The sequence below is a fragment of the Thermobia domestica genome, chromosome 6 (genome assembly GCF_964235325.1).
Source record: "Thermobia domestica chromosome 6, izTheDome1.hap1.1, whole genome shotgun sequence".
NCBI lineage: Eukaryota > Metazoa > Arthropoda > Insecta > Zygentoma > Lepismatidae > Thermobia > Thermobia domestica.
This window is the reverse complement of record NC_137459.1, coordinates 180,056,448-180,072,718: the sequence shown is the minus strand read 5'-3', so window position 1 is coordinate 180,072,718 and position 16,271 is coordinate 180,056,448. Positions and strand designations below refer to the sequence as shown.

The 16,271-nt window shown below is 35.5% G+C and overlaps 1 long non-coding RNA gene across 1 annotated transcript in view; it reads right to left on the bottom strand.

The window, feature by feature from the left end:
- LOC145687739 (uncharacterized) overlaps positions 1–14,929 on the bottom strand; it is a 99,153-nt gene extending 84,224 nt beyond the window's left edge. Inside the window, exons 1-2 of the long non-coding RNA XR_014131732.1 lie at positions 13,998–14,929; positions 3,406–3,457 (exon numbers count right to left, since the gene is read on the bottom strand). This is a non-coding gene — a long non-coding RNA (uncharacterized LOC145687739). The remainder of the gene's footprint in view (positions 1–3,405; positions 3,458–13,997) is intronic.
- Between the last annotated feature and the right edge of the window lie 1,342 nt (positions 14,930–16,271).

The window sequence follows — 16,271 nt, the reverse complement described above, 5'->3', positions numbered from 1 at the left end:
CATGTCAGAAGTTTAGCAAGTTTATATACAGTAATACATATATATCAAGCATATGCGTTCTCAACAACAAATTTAGAAGTTTTAATTTTGAAACAACAACACGATCATATCTATTTACTTGTTTTTACATTTAAGAAATATCGTGCACTCTCCTCTTTAAACTTGTTAATGAAACACTGAATTCCATTTCCTAAGTTTACACACCGCGGAAATAGAGTCGGTATCTAGTGCAAATACTTTGCTCAACAAACGTGGTTTGAAGTTGGTTTGCAACCATTATGGCACTGCGAATTATTTAACATGCAATGAGAAACGTGGAATCATGTAACATGAAGAAAAAGAACCAGTTTCTTCTCAGTTCGAATAAAACAACGATTCTCGCTTAGTTTCGGGTTCGAGAAGAGACGCAATATATGATAACAACTCTCAGCTCTTAAACTATTCAGTATTCAATACAGCTCACGATTCTTAACCTTAGAATAACACAGAATAATATACGAATACGATTGATTATACAAATATAATGTCACAGTGGCTGCCATAAGGAAGGAAAATAGAATATTGATGTGAATATAATGGCAAAAATGTTGAAAGAAGAGTACAATCACATTGCGTTACGATTTCTGTCCATCTCAATTAATATTGCCTTTATAATAAATCAAAAATACAATAAATAAAGATAATAAAGAAAATGAAATTATTATTATTATTATTATTATTATTATTATTATTATTATTATTATTATTATTATTATTATTATTATTATTATTATTATTATTATTATTATTATTGTGTTTTGTGTTTAAAGAGTATTGCCACTAACTTGATTCCCGTATTATATCCCTAGATTTTGTTCCAACTTATTGGATCAAGCGAAAATATAATTGAAAGTTTTACACATAGAGGAAAGTAGAGTAGAACTGGGTAGATAAAGGTTTAATGGCCTTTGGATGGTACAGTGGGCTAGTAAAGTGCTGTCAAAATATAGGCTACAGCGGACTAATATAGACTTATGTTTACTATTATGAGCTTATAGTTTGCAAAGCTCTATACTTTATTCGTTAATATTGTAATGTACCACATGCTTCTGTGTACAAACAATGTCATATTCTCCTGTTCGTAAATATCACCACATGAATTTACGTCGCAATACTACACACCACGTAGGATTACTACGAGTAGCCGACGACGGACCACCAACATCTCCTACAAATCACATGACTACTGGACAGCAACTGGGCCACCGCCGCTCTTGGAGGTCCATATATTGGGCAGCAACCAGCGGACTGGTACCAGTTTTCAAGTCTCCCTCCTCTTGCTTGCTTGGGGACTCGGAGTAACTCTACCTCAAAACCTTTAATCCATGGCTAATCATAAGCGTTTGCCACGCGTTTTTATTACTCATGCGTACGCGTGGAATACGCTGATCATGTATTTAAATGTGGATGGCTAATCAAAAACGCGAAAGCAATAAAAACGCGGAGAAAACGTCAGCTTGTGCGTTCATACAAGATTCATATACATGATATGCGGGTCGCTTCTTTAGATACTTCTAATCTTTGTCAGCAGGGGACAGTTAAATTTAGTATTGGAGAAGCTTTATTTCCTACGTTCCGCGAAAGTTCTTTTTTTTATTTTTTATTTGTAGTTTCTTGCTAACTAGAAAATATTTCAACGAAACTGTTGCTAATTACTGAGGGTATTCTTATGACATTCGAGCATAATGGGGCAATGCTCTTCAGCAGCTACAAATAAAACCTATTTCATGACAATATTGCTTTGAAAGAAACATCCTGTATTTTGTAACCAAAGTAAAAAAATACTTTAAAAATTACGAAATTATGATCAGGAAGACACGCAACAACCATAAAAGCAAACTAAATATTTTAAATGTAATGCTATCAATGCTTGCCAATTAAAGGGTTAAAAGATGTCTAAAGGAAGTAAAAAAGGAAATACGTGTTGCCAGACAAGGGGATTGTAGCAAGAAACAGCTGCTTGGAAGATGCTTTGTGAGGAGTATTGGAGCACTGCTATTATAGAATTGGACCTGGCAAAAAAGACCTGGAAATCCTCACTGGTTCGCAGTATGATTTACAGCACTGGAGAAAGCAAAATTACCAAATACCCACCTTGGTCGCGTTCGCTACGGGGGTAACGCTTCGAAAACGCTTTCTCAAATAGCCTAACTATTAGTCTGCTGTGGGACTCTAGGTTCCATTCTCCCTGGTTTAGCCTGCTGCGGGGCTCTATCGGGATCCCAACCTTAGTTGCTTAGCCTGCTGCGGGGTTCTGTGACTTTTTATCCCCCTCACTGCTTGCTTCTCAGCTTTGAGGTTTCCTTCGCCATTCTGCTTAGCCTGCTGCGGGGCTCTGTGACTTTTTATCCCCTTCACTGCTTGCTTCTCAGCTTTGAGGTTTCCTTCGCCATTCTGCTTAGCCTGCTGCGGGGCTCTGTGACTTTTTATCCCCCTCACTGCTTGCTTCTCAGCTTTGAGGTTTCCTTCGCCATTCAGCATAGCCTGCTGCGGGGCTCTGTGACTTTTTATCCCCCTCACTGCTTGCTTCTCAGCTTTGAGGTTTCCTTCGCCATTCTGCTTAGCCTGCTGCGGGGCTCTGTGACTTTTTATCCCCTTCACTGCTTGCTTCTCAGCTTTGAGGTTTCCTTCGCCATTCTGCTTAGCCTGCTGCGGGGCTCTGTGACTTTTTATCCCCCTCACTGCTTGCTTCTCAGCTTTGAGGTTTCCTTCGCCATTCAGCATAGCCTGCTGCGGGGCTCTGTGACTTTTTATCCCCCTCACTGCTTGCTTCTCAGCTTTGAGGTTTCCTTCGCCATTCTGCTTAGCCTGCTGCGGGGCTCTGTGACTTTTTATCCCCCTCACTGCTTGCTTCTCAGCTTTGAGGTTTCCTTCGCCATTCAGCTTAGCCTGCTGCGGGGCTCTGTGACTTTTTATCCCTCTCACTGCTTGCTTCTCAGCTTTGAGGTTTCCTTCGTCATTCTGCTTAGCCTGCTGTGGGGCTCTGTGCAGATCCTGTCTCCCACCGCACAGTCAAGGACTACCAAACAAATTTGAGAAAACATTTTATAGTATTTTCTGTAAATACTGTTGATGTTAAATGATTTTATAAATAAACCAGTAGTGGGAGTCCATTTCGGACTCTGCTCCATTAACCTAGCTCCACCTACAAAGAAGTTATACAATATTGCTATAATGAAATAAATCACCTGGTTTTAGAATATTAGTGTTTTTAAATTGAATACACATGTAAAGCTGTGTATTTTTTTAAAAGTCTTTCTTTAACTAACGTACATTTGTATTGTAGGCTACATAAACAAAGTTTGATGTTTAGCGTTAAAATTCTTAAATAAAATTGTTATATTGACTTATTTGATACTTTGTTACCTCCACTATTCTTGATCCGACTTCCGTTTGTGATTTCTAGGCATCTTGAAATCTGAAAAGAAAGAAAACAGACCAAAACTGTGCGAAACAACAGCATGACAATTCACTGTAGACATTAACCCTTCAATTGATATTTAGACTAGGTTCAACGTATTTTCTCCCTGAGTTTAGCGTAGTCGCTAACGCTCTAGCCTTCGGTTCGAGCGGTCTAGGGTTCGATTCCAGGTGGGGGCACTCGGTCGAAAAAGTGTTAAACGCTTTTTCAGGCCAGCCACCCCGAATGAGGTTTTCCTGGGTTTTCCTCATTCACACCAGGCAAATTCCGGGGTGGTACCTAACTTATAGGTCCCAGGCCGCTTCCTTCCTTCCCCAATCCTTTCTTCTTTCCCTTTCCCCGGATAGTGTGCTCGCCGAGGGACGTCATTCCTCAAAACGTGACGAGCTAAATGGCCTTAGATGCCGAAATCCCAGGAATCTAAACCTAAACCTAAATCTTTTCTCCCTGAGTTTTAATTTTATTTTGTGGAATTTTCAGTCAATAATTATAGTCACTTTGTTATCTCTATTGTATTTTAAATACAATTACTAAAGCATTATTAGTATTTTATATATTTTATTGTTACAAACTGATTAGTTTTCAGCATTTTGAGACCTATAAGCCCAACCCAAATAATAATGTGTAGTGTTATGTTAATCATAAAATATATTTCCTAATTGTTAACTGTTATTTTCAGATTTAACAGCTAAGCCCACTTAAACAATAAAAGAATTAAATTATATTTTCACTTCCAGAAACTAGTTGGGTACAATCGACTACTACCCTGTTCTTCCCCCTCTTAGGTACAAGGTTTCATCCCACTTAAACCTGTTAGACACTATATGATGTCACCATACCTAAGAAAGGACTAAATACAATTCCTTACTGTCAAAATAATACCTATTAAATACTGTAGGGATAACGTTATTTGCCTGTTTGTTCTCTGCAGCGGACGTTGAAGAGAACTAGAAGGAATAATGTGTGAGCCTCACAATGCAAATGAATAATAATAATAATAATAATAATAATAATAATAATAATAATAATAATAATAATAATAATAATAATAATAATAATAATAATAATAATAATAGAAAACGCACACAAATCATTGCTACAACACAATTAATCACAGGCGATCGCTGTAATGCCACTTCTTCCAAAATAGCAGCATCTAGTTCACTCACCTAGGTGGCAAGATTAGTATTCATTCACCCTGAAGGGGAGTACTCGGTTTGGATCCGATTACCCGGTTCGACACCATTTTCCCCTACTTGAAATATTTACCGGTGTTAACAGATGACGTGCTTTTAAGATGAACCATTCTGAGGTCGAGGTGGCAAATCGATATTAAGTTATAATTTATTAAATATGTTATTACAGCGTTTACTTGGAGATATTAAGGAAGATATCAGTCATAATAACCAGAGTTATTCACCCTTTTACGTTCTATCTTCTCATTTTCGGCTTACTAAACTACACCACCTCACAACAAATGTGTGTTTTGATGTATGCATAATATTTGCTCTCTTTACGAAGAAAATCATTATGCTTTACAATAGCACATTAAAAGTGTCCAACCAACCGTGGCCCCAAAATATATATATATATATATGTGTGTGTGTGTGTGTGTGTGTGTGTGGAAATTTCTATCTGCATACACACTAGTCAACGAATGATTTGTTGATCATTTCCCAAAGATACTTAGCTCCCCCTTGCCTACATGGTTAGCACACATACCTTAGACACGAGGAATGGGATTCGATTCTCGGCGGGAGCAAATATATGTATATCGGATTCTACGTTAAGCTGCAAGTCCTTGTTGCATATTGCCTCGGCGCTGAAAAGTGACTTAAACTAATTATAAATCAACTAACGAATCAAACTCTTCGTTAATCAATCTTTGATTTGATACTTTTTCTTCCTAATCTCTACGTTTCTTTAGTTTAAAAAGGCAGTAAATTTCATTTTTTATGTCACTAACTTAAAACATCTTATGAGAAAAAAGGGGAACCAAAATCCTATTTTTGCCTCCATTACTATCAGTGGCCTAAGAGAGAACACAATAATTTATTTCGTCATCAATCTGTTTATCTGTTTAATAGCATGGGACGTGTTTCCTCCTACTCCGTGCAAACGGGCTTTCTCCCTCGGATAAAAAAAAAAGAAAAATCCAAAGGCAATTGGATAACTGAGAGGTCGAACTAAAGATAAATAGCTTCTTTCCAGAGTGGCTTAGCTTATCATGGTAAGAACACACACTTTTCCTCTGTCTTGAATTCCTTCCTTTTCATTTCTCCCCATTTTGTCCCGATAACGAATAGGTCATCGAAGAGAGAGGGGCCTGTAAGCCATGCAAGCGAATGGAGATTGATTTCATGTCCCCAGTGGGATTACTACCTCTTTCTTTCTGGATTCTAAAATGTTCCTTCTCATCTTTCCTTTTCCCGTCCACAATTTCTTTGCTTACCATGATCTTCAACTTACAATCAAACAAAGAACACAGTCCAAAGCTTGTGGCTCATGAACCAAAAATATTTTAAAAAAGGAAGAAGTGTTTTTACCGTTAAGGATACTGCTTCAATTTCCTGGTATTCTTCCTGATACCGGAACATTAGGTGAAATTAATCTCAATACAAAGTTGCAACCAACACAGAAATTAACATGAATGTTTATTGTAATTAAATGTGCTATCGTATATTACCATGAATTACATCCAACGAGTTTCTTTTGTTGAACACAATGTCGATATGAACCATTATATGATTTAACTAACCCGATAATCGATCAGGTTTGTGTACCAAAAATTTGAATTATATATATTATTCACAATACCACTTTCTTTATACTACTGCGGAATACCCATACATTATGAATGTTTTCTCCTCAAGTCGAAATACCAAGTATGTGAGGTGCAAAACTAAACTGAGTGAATTTACTAACGAATTCAACTATCGTATTTAAAATATTTTATGTGCATTATATATCAGTACGTACATAATAATGATGGATCAACAAATCTGACAACTGAAGTGACAGTGACTTATAACCTCACTTGCTGGACTGGGACTGGGAGTTAGGGAACAATGAGCTGCCAGTAAGACGACCAGTTCTTCTAACTCTTGCGTATGTGTCCTTCTTCCTGATCTAGTGGCTAAAGAGTGGGCCTTTCGTGTATGAGATCCTACTTTCGAATATCCGAGGGAGAGCATCGGGCGTCCTGTGGTTGTTTAGATTCAATATTAAATTGTAGATACGAGGTTCAGATAATCTCAGATACATTCAGTATGTTTCACGATGAGGAGTAGACAGTTCGGAACATTAACTCATATTTAGGTCCTCACGGGCAGTTGTGGGAAGTATGGTGAAAGAAGACTGATTCGTCGGATCGTGTTATGTGTTTGCAATCATCATCAATTTACTTTGCATGTTCTCGGCACTATTTCCTTCGTGCCAAAGCGTTGTTGGCAGTGACCAGTAGTTTGAAAATAGCAACGCAATCGCTGTTGTTGAGGTAATAGAACTTATCTCCGAAAGTAATTGAAAAAAAAAGAAGGTTTCCAGATATTGGTCGGCATACGCTGTCATTCTTGCCGCATTCGTTCTACGATCCTTGATGACTATCCTCTTCAATGTTCAGTTAACATTGTTTTTGAAGGTTTGCATTTGTGCATTTTAACTCTTTGTTGTTTGGCATTAGTTATGCAGCCATAGTCACCTTGAACACTGTTCCTCGTGGCACATCTAGCACATTGGACGCTTTAGCTATACTTGGGTCAATTAACTGAGCACCTACAATTTGGACGTATAGCAACTCAGGGAGTTCTTTTATTTTACATCACCATCGTCTGCTTGCTCCAGTATACGTTTCCATCCTACTCCACCTGATTTACTATAAACTCTCAACCAATACATCATTAAAAGAAAAGAAACTGCATTGGTATCTTCAGTGTTACCACCTCACACACCTTATGTGTTGCGAACTAATGCTTGTTTCCATTGTTTTTATAACCATCTGTATACACATATGTATATTTAAACAAATGCACTATTTTGTGTGTTAATACTACATTTTCATTTTTCTCCTTCTACGTTCACTATACTGAATTAATGCGTGAGTATATTATAGTATTCAATTAAGAAAAATTCACATATTCCAAATTTTTGCCTTTTTTTCTTTTCAATAGACAAAGTAATAATAATAATAATAATAATAATAATAATAATAATAATAATAATAATAATAATAATAATAATAATAATAAAGAAAATTTTCATTTCTTATTACTATCCTTTCATGTTAAACATACTTTGAGAACAAATAAATAATATGAGTAAACTTTCCACGTCCACCAATTACCAGTTAAAATTTTGAGATTTCCATATCGAGAAAACATGTAGGATTAGGAAATTAGGAATTATATTTCTGGGTTTTCGGCGTCTATGGCTTAATTTAGCCCGTCACATATGAGAAATTACGTTCTTCCGCTACCATACTACCCAGGGAAGTGGGAAAGGACGGAAGTCGTCTGGGAGCTTAATGTTACTTACCATTACTCCATTTTTCTAATGTGAACGAGGAAAACTCAGGAAAATCTCAGTCAGTATTACTTTTACATCTGCCGGATTAAATATTCCCACCAGGAATCGAACCTGGGAACATTCGCACCAAAGTGTTAGCGACTACGCTACGTGAGACCACTATAAAACATGTCGAAAGAGAGGGTTTCTCAATATATTAAGGGTAACTGGGTCACGAAATAAGAACTCAAAAATACTTTTATGAGGATAATAATACATATTACAAAATTAATTATAACATTGTTTGTAATAGGAACTTCTAAACATCCTCCTCTTGTCAAATTTCAATTTTCAAATATTCAAATTAAGAAAAATAAAGCAATGCTCTTAAAGAAGAAACAGTGATTATTTAATTGTGATAAAAATAAAGCATAGTGCACAAAGTAGTTTTTACGGGGAAGAACGACAAATGAGGGTACTGAAAATCTCTGTACCACATTATCTTGTTTCTTATATTGAGTTATTGAAAATAAATAATAATATATATGTATTTCGCGTATCAAAATGTACATTTCATGCCTTTACATCCAGAACAGTTGAAAAAACTATAGTTATCAGTCGGTATTTTATTTTACATATATGCAAGCATAAGGAAAGATGAACACTCCAGTATGTATATTGACTACGACAAACTTCTAATAAGACTTAGCCTAAATCTTGTCAAGTAAGAGCAAGACAGACCTTTTCAACATCATAATTACATTTACTATAATAAAATTCCACATCTTGAAATATTTGCAGATGCTGGTATGATATAAATTTACTTGGGAAAAGGGGGAGAGAGAGAGTCGAAATGAAAACAGCATTGCATGTGACAGGAACCTGTTTCTCACAAAGAAGTACAAAAGAAACATAAGCTGTTCAACCGTTTTCATGTTAGTCGCACAGCCCTTTTCACATTCACTTCACTGCCCCTGCAACGGGACAACAACTCAGCCAGACACTTATGTCGCTGCAGACAGCTGCACGACCCTCAGACAAAGCATTGCCATCGGGAAAGAGTCTGCTGTGAGACACAAAATGGGAAGAACAGATTATTTAGATCAATAGAAAGATGAGTTTGTCAAATTTATAGTTGTATCTTTTCTTCTTCAGCAGCCAGCAGTCAATGGTGCGCCGCTGTCCACAGAAAATATGTTATGAAACTAAGATTTATAGGATCTTTTATAAATATATATTTAAGAACCATTATTATTTATTTATAGATTGACAGAAATAAAAATAAAATCTGAACCATTTCATAATCAATATAAGAACCACGTATATCAAGTAAGGAAAAAGAAACAAAGTCTGAACAAATAAAAGCAGGAAAAAATACCATAGCCATAAATTATTTACATATTTTGTAAGTACTACATTACTAAGGTACGAAACAAATTAAATTGTTATATGTACACAGTGAACCAAAAGTCTCAAAGTCCTTATCTCAAAAGTCCTTTATCTTAAAATTTTCAGAAACATGTGGTACTTCCATAACAATTTTTATTCAGGTAGTTGGTGAGTACTTTAGATTATATGCCTGTAGCCAAACTCCATCTATAAAAATTGTTACGTGTGTAAGTTAGGATTCTGAAACGTTTATTTTTCAATAATGCACATATTAGTTCCTAAGTGAAGTCTTGACCCGACTACAATAGATCTCATAATTTTGGAGCTATGGACAAATTAAAGTTCATTTTGTTTCCATGTTTTCGGCAGCCTATGACTCCGAAAGGAAGCTTTTGTGCACCCAGATTGGTCTGTACTTTTTGTCTTATCGTGGTGTCAGGAATCACTTCCCAAACGCTGTCAGTGTTGTTTTGAAACACCCTATCTATTTATCTATCTATCTATCTATCTATCAATATAAATATATAAGTATATATATATATATATATATATATATATATATATATATATATATATATATATACTAGCGTCGATAACCCACTTCGCTGGGTTAAAATAAGAAAAAAAAATAGGAACATGTTCCGTTAGTCAGACACTTTTTACTATTACTGAAGCGCTCTCTGATATATGCCATTTTCTATCCTTATATATATATATATATATATATATATATATATATATATATATATATATATATATATATATATATATATATATATCCCCTTCATTTTCCCCGATTTGGAAACTGAATTTGGGTTTAAATGGCATCGAAAGTGTCACTGTTCATCTCAGCGACCCCGAAAACTATAGATTCTACAGAAATATCGGAGTTCATATATATACATTCCTCCCCCTCCACTAAGTTTCACCGTAGAGTGAAATGATAAAAAACTATTCCAGTCCAGAATCTCATCTATATTGAAAGTTGATCGAGATCGGTTAGGTGGTTCAAGTGTTATAAAATCACAAAGTTAGTCACTTTCATTTTTATTTATAGAGATAGGTATAAGATGACAGCATACATATTCATTATCGCGCAATGACGAAAAATCCGAACTTTGATATTTGACTCTCTACATTGTTAGCTTAAAGAGCGAAATAAATAAGGTGGTATAGCCTTTGAAGCTAACAGAGAAGTTGGCTTAGTAGCATTAAATGCACGTTTAATACAAGATGAACCAGAAAAGTTTCAGTTTTAATTTAAGAAACCAGTGAAAACTTTTCAATTACATTCTCATTTACATGTCTACACAACATTATTTTATCTGCAATAATCTTATAGCTAGGTATTATTACAAAATTAATTATTACCTGATATTTTCATTTTAATTTGATTTTATTGGATTGTTTAAGTCAGCGTTTCCCAACCTTTTTCAACTTGCGGCACACTACGGGCGTAACTTGAATTCTCGCGGCACACTCATAAATATCATTATTTGTAATTATAAAATACCGTGGTATTTTGTTTCTGTGATTACTGATCTCCTTCTCACAGAGAAGAAAGCTTGATCACTGGTTTTTCCCCGTGGTAAATCATTATGCTTATTTTTCATTCTAACTTAAAAATAGAAAACAATTGCAATTAAATATTGGACTTAGGTTTTTAAAAGTAAGCTTTCTTTTTCGAAAACTGTATCCAACCTTTCACTAAGAAGAAAGTTCACTAAATAACGAACGAACAAACAAATCTCTTTTAGTTTTAAAACACAAATGTAGGTAATTTGTATGCATGTTTGCTTTGTCGAAAGGATTGAATGATATTTTAAAATGTCAAGCTACGAAATAGTTTGCAGCAGTAAAGAAGCAATAATAGTCATAACAATGATAACAAATATTTTTTTCAACATTAGAAATGTACAGAAAAGTAGCACGGTATGAAACTTAAAGTTGTAGATTCATAGTAGAGGTTCATAGTAATGCGAAATACAAATATATATTTTTCCTTTGTCTTGCAATTTGATTGCTATAGAATTAATAATTTGTTTCGATTTCCTCGCGGCACACCAGCGGCCCATTCACTGCACACCAGTGTGCCGCGGCACACCGGTTGGGAAACGTTGGTTTAACTGATAAAAAATATTTTCAAAATAAGAAATATACGACAACTAAGAACACGACGGAAAATGGGAAATGTCTGGCGTTTGAGGTCGTGGTTTGGTGTAAACCTCACTTCCCGTCATAGAAAACGCTTCTCTAGCTTCAAATCCTTTGCTGTCCACGAATGTGGTGATCCTGATGGCAATATCAATTACGTGGTGTTTGCATGTTCTAAATATCTACGAGCCCATGTGCCACTGTGTAACCATCTCGTACCGTTCAGCACTGAAGCTTCATATATATGGATGTGACAAACAACGATGAATAATACATTTTATTTAATATTGTTCCTGCTTCTATTCAACAATGGGAGAGATAGTCTACATTATTATATTTGTAACAACTGAATCAGATAGTTAATTGTGAAACATAATAATAATAATAATAATAATAATAATAATAATAATAATAATAATAATAATAATAATAATAATAATAATAATAATAATAACATAATTCTATACTTCATTAAAGACAGTAAAGAGGATGACGCGATTGGGTATAAGGAATATGAGATATTTGCAGTAAAGAAAAAGCTATATATTCCTTTTATAACATGGAATGAACATTCTTTGCTACAGTGTAGGTTGTGTAAAAAAAACTAGGGAATGTTAAATATTTAAACGGGATATGGATAGCCACTGGTAAAGTCACTGTTAGCCGTGAATGTGTTAACATATTGATTAAATTGAAATGAAAATGAAACAAAATATTTCAGTTTGATATCCAACGATTATGTCCTTTAGGTGAAGGGAGACGGACGATTAATTCAAGTGAATGATGATGGGAGACTTGGTGGAATGAGAAAGTAAATGGAAAGGACTCGAAAAAAAACTCACGGATGTTGTCCACCACAAAGGCACTTGGTCGGAGATCATACCAGGGACCCCACGTACCAGAGGTAAGCTCTCCATCACTGAGAATGCCGTGTCCCCTTTGATTAAATTAAGAAAGTCGATCGAGATATTTGCTCTAGCTGTCTATTGCAAAAATAAATAAATAAAATAAAATAAAATAAAATTCGTTATACTTCAGGACTTATCGTATGGGATAATGCACGTAATACTAACATTAAAATCTAATTAGACCCAACCTGATGTTAATAAAATTTGTAAAACGGTTTAATGGTGGTTGTCTATCTTCAGTGCACATGGTCAACGCTGGATCAAGTGCAATTTAACTTAAGCAACGTGGAGTTTATTAGAACACTTCCATTTCCTCGCACTCCACATTTTACATAATTTACATATATTTACGTCATAATTTACATATATTTATGATTGTCTCTTTTGTTTTATGATCTCCTGTTGTCTTATGGTGTCCAAACTCTAAATAAGTGCCGCCGCGTTAGTAACTACGCACATAAAGAATCGAATCCCTGACGACTGAAATCAGCGTTCTACTGTTGGCTGTGTAGATGTGGTGAATATGTATTACGGAAAACAAACAAACATATAACAAACTAATCTAGGTGGCATTCCTTAAAACCAGGCTTTAAATGCCTACTATTGGTTATATACAAGGAGATCGGTGTAATAAATATCTTTCGAGAATATATATATATATATATATATATATATATATATATATATATATATATATATATATATATAAACAAGGAAGAATGGAAGTTAAAGAACGTATAATTTAAATTGAATAAACAGATACATGAAAATTTAGAATATGCCGGATTATCCAAAATAAGACATCATATGAGAAGATATGATGAGATTTTCCGCTAATACAATTTTTTTTTTTTTTTTTTTTTGCCGAGTAGACGCTCAGAATTTCCGTATTTTCTATATTTATCTCGGCAGAGTTTAGGAGCTGCACAACTCTGAGATGAATGTTCTAAAAGCTAATTTAGCATGTAAAACTGTTTGAAAACTCATATTCTTTCAAGATGTTAAACATACAGGATATATTAATGCTTAATAATATTTATACTAGGTAATATTTTTCTCTCTCTATTGAGATCCTGAATAATGTCTCTTTCTTTTTCCCTGTCTAGTAATAAACTGAATATAAAATAATTATGCGGAAATGAATACAATATTCGTGATATTAGGTTTGTGTGATTTAAGTTTAGTTTCTCTTTTAGCAGCCATTTTATATGAAGTATGGGCCTACAGTTTATCGTGCGATCCCGATCAACATGAGCTTTCACCGGGAGTCGAACTCGGGTCTCTGTGTCAAAGGCGCGTAAGCTTAGTACACAGCCAGGAGGTAGCTCTATTTGTAATAGTGTCTTATCACTTAACTGTAATAATAGAATTCTAATTCAAATAGTACGGAAAAAAATGCCAAAATGTGCTATGACTGTATGCTTGAGTTATTGTAGTCTATCTTATCATACAAACTAAGAATGAACAGAAATAATCATTAACAACGTAATTGACGAGCTAAATAATTCATTGTATGTGTATGTGCAATGCAAAATATTTATTATTCTACATGAGCTTAACAAGTAAACTTTATTCAAAGATACCTTTGGACCATTCGTTATCCATTTACGTTTTCAAACACTTATGCTATTTCTTGTTTATATAGAATCTTATTATTTATTGGCAACAAAAGCCTGCTTCAATGTTTTGTAGAGCCCAGAATCCATTTGCGTTACGTTTTCTCCCATTTGCAAAGCATGTCAAATCCTGCAGTAATCGCTATATGTCATCACAACCAAAATTGGCGTGCAGTGTTTGCAACTAGTACTAACAACAGTAGTATAGCAGTGAATAAATCAAACTGCAAGTCTCCCACGAAGCTATGAGTTTTGTACCTTCCTTACAGAAGAAGGCCCCAGAAGTTTGTAAACTTTGCCTGCTGTCTGACAATAGAGCTGTTGGTGAAAGAAGGAACAACAACTGTGTTGCCTGAAATAAGGTTCTCTCGCTTTCTGGCACTCAGAAACACACAAAGATACGAACACACAATCACCACATAGACTCTGACACACGTAGCTTTCTTCGAAACACAGAAGCACATACACACATACACACACAGCCATACAAAGCTACACAAGTCACTGAAATCCTGCCGGACTGCTTTCGAGAACGAAGACGAGTTCACGCCTTGCAATCCTCTTCCAGCCCTTCAGGAATTTACTCTGATTTACGTCCGAAAGTTGGATGTTCCGCCGAACTTCTTTTTCCAGTTTTCTTTGGCTTTGTGCTGTTTTGTGGCGCTGAAGCGATAGTTTTTCCTGTTGTTCTGTGACGTGATCTCGGATAACTTAGGAGAACAAGGACTGAGAAAAGTCGTAGATTGGAACTTTATTGTCTAGGAAACGGTATAATGCTTCGAAAGCTTTAGAAAATTTAAAGGAGAGGTTTTTCGGAAAATTGAAACTAATTAATTGCTTATAAACTAACGGAGACTTTGACATCTTTATTAAATTCAAATACTAAATGGTACGCTTTCCTTCTCTTCATATTTTATTTGATGTGAAAGATAATATTTTAAGTCTATGTGATAAGAATAAAAATTATTTGATATTAATCCTTCGGTGCGAGCGGACCCGGATTCGATTCCCGGTGGGGACACTCGCTCGAAAAGTGTAAAACTCTTTCTCAGGCCAGCCACTCTGAATGGGGTTTTCCTCATTCACCCCAAGCAAATGACGGGGTAGTACTTCGGTCCTAGGCTGCTCCCTTCCTTCCCCAACCCGTTATTCCTCTCCTTTCCCTGGATAGTGTGCTCGCCGAATGACGTCATCCCTCATAACATGACGGACTAAATGACCATAGATGCGAAAGCCCAGGAATCTAAATCCTAAATCCTAGATTTTATATTAGTTATATCACAAAGAAATGTAATATTCTTCTTAACCTGATTGTTTACAAATACAGTTTTCTGAAGATGAATTTGAATTATGTTATTGGATCGTTCTTTGGCCTTTACCGTTTAATATATTAACCTATAAGGGTGCTGTTTTATGACGTTTACTTAAAAAAAAAATTTGATTCTCAATGATTTATAACTACTGCTCACGTTTAGAAAACAAAATAGACATTTAAGAGAAGACAACTAAAATGCTCATAGTCGTAGAAAGTACTTCATCATATATATATATATATACAATATGGTGCTGAATTCGTTGTACAAACGCAGAGGAGTGCTTACTCAGAGTAAAACAAACAAAAAAGTTCCAATAAATATTGGGCGAAAACCCCATCGTTTACGTGTTATAGGCTGCCAAAATCATGAAAAAAAAAATGAATTCTAAAGGTTCATAGCTCCAAAACAATGGGACCTACCTTGGTCGGGTCAAGACTTCACTTAGGAACTAGTATGTGCCCTATCCAAAAATGCGTGTTTCAGAATCCTGATGTGTTTCTACAACAATTTTTATAGAGGGAGTTCGACTACGGGCCTATGATATAAAGTACTCTCCAACTACGTCCACACCATAACATCACCACACCATAGGATCACCACCTCCGGATTTTATTGTTGGCACTACAAACGCTGACAGATAACGTTCACTGGGCATTCGCCATACTCACAACCTGCCATCGGATCGCCACATTGTGTACCGTGATTCGTCACTCCACACAACGGTTTTCCGCTGTTCAATCGTCCAATGTTTACGCTCCTTACACCAATCAAGAGGTCGCTTGGCATTTACCTACGTGATGTGTGGCTTATGAGCAGCCGCTTGACCATGAAATCCAAGTTTTCTCACCTCACGCCTAACTGTCATAGTACTTGGAGTGGATCCTGATGCAGTTTGGAATTCCTGTGTGATGGTCTCGATAGATGT